The sequence below is a fragment of the Nannospalax galili genome, unplaced genomic scaffold (assembly GCF_000622305.1).
Source record: "Nannospalax galili isolate Female #2095 unplaced genomic scaffold, S.galili_v1.0 scaffold454, whole genome shotgun sequence".
Taxonomy (NCBI): Eukaryota; Metazoa; Chordata; class Mammalia; order Rodentia; family Spalacidae; genus Nannospalax; species Nannospalax galili.
In genome coordinates, this window is record NW_008334929.1 from 3,938,828 (window position 1) to 3,940,006 (window position 1,179).

Consider the following 1,179-nt stretch of genomic DNA (forward strand, 5'->3'; position numbering starts at 1 on the left):
GGCAAGGCCACATTAATATACTCTAGTGTGCCCATACCTGTACCCCTATGATGACTGTGTATTTCTCTAAGGAAAAAACTATGGCCATGTTAATAAGCAAGGACGTCTTGGTTTCAAGGTTGTTTGAAATACATTTTGTTGTCAAAAGAAATAATTAAATATTTGATCATAATATTTGAGTTCTTTGGGGTATAAAGACTTCAGTGAGGACTGACGGGGCATGTCATTGGCATATTTGTTTTAATCCTGAGGCTTTTAGTTCTGGCTTCGCTGTTTGCACAGGGCGGTATGAAAGCATGTTCTGGGTTTGGTATGAGCGAAACTTGGACCAGGACAGAAGAAGTCACCGAAATAGGATCCTAATGTGATGCACAGTAAATTGCGTTCATGTCTTGCTGCAATATTTACCTGTGCTGTCACTGCCAAGGTTACCACACCCAGCTGATGACCAGAGCTGGTGCTGTGAGGGAGTATAAATATGCGAGCTGGAGGTTCCCTGTTGGGCCTGAGCGGAGGATGACCATTCTCTACTTTTAGGTCCCAAGTCGTCACCATGAAGCTGATCGTCTTGAACTTGGTTGTGGCACTCTGCGTCTTTTGCAAAGGTAAAGAATTAATTTAGAGTCTTTTCAATTTGATAAGCCCATGTGCGCTTGCTTTAATGTTTGGTGTTCCCCACCTCACACATTCTTCTCCCTGGGAAATGTTTCTTACTCTTTAGAGTAGCATAATATGCAAGAAAAACAAATTTTCATTATATAGGTGTTACTTAATTTTAATAAGCCAATCGCAGCTCTCTCTCTCTCTCTCTCTCTCTGTGTGATGTTGTTATTGTTTATTGCACCTTCTTACCAGAGTTTATGCTTTGAGCACTGTGGCTTGGACATGTACCCTTCCCCTATGTCCAAAATGTTACACTGATAAACTCAGTATCTACAGATAATAAAGTATCACCTCTTAGAGGATTCGTCCAACAATAAAATCAAATTTCACAGGGAAAACATTTTGTAAAATAATCAATTTCCTTAACATTTGAAAAACAGTTAACTTGGGAAGCTAATTGAAAGGCATTCTAATAAATTAAAAATTGAGCAAAATAAAAATATATTAAAAATAAATACAGGGCCAGAGAGATGGTTCAGTGGTTAAGAGCACTGACTGCTCTTGCAGAGGACCCGT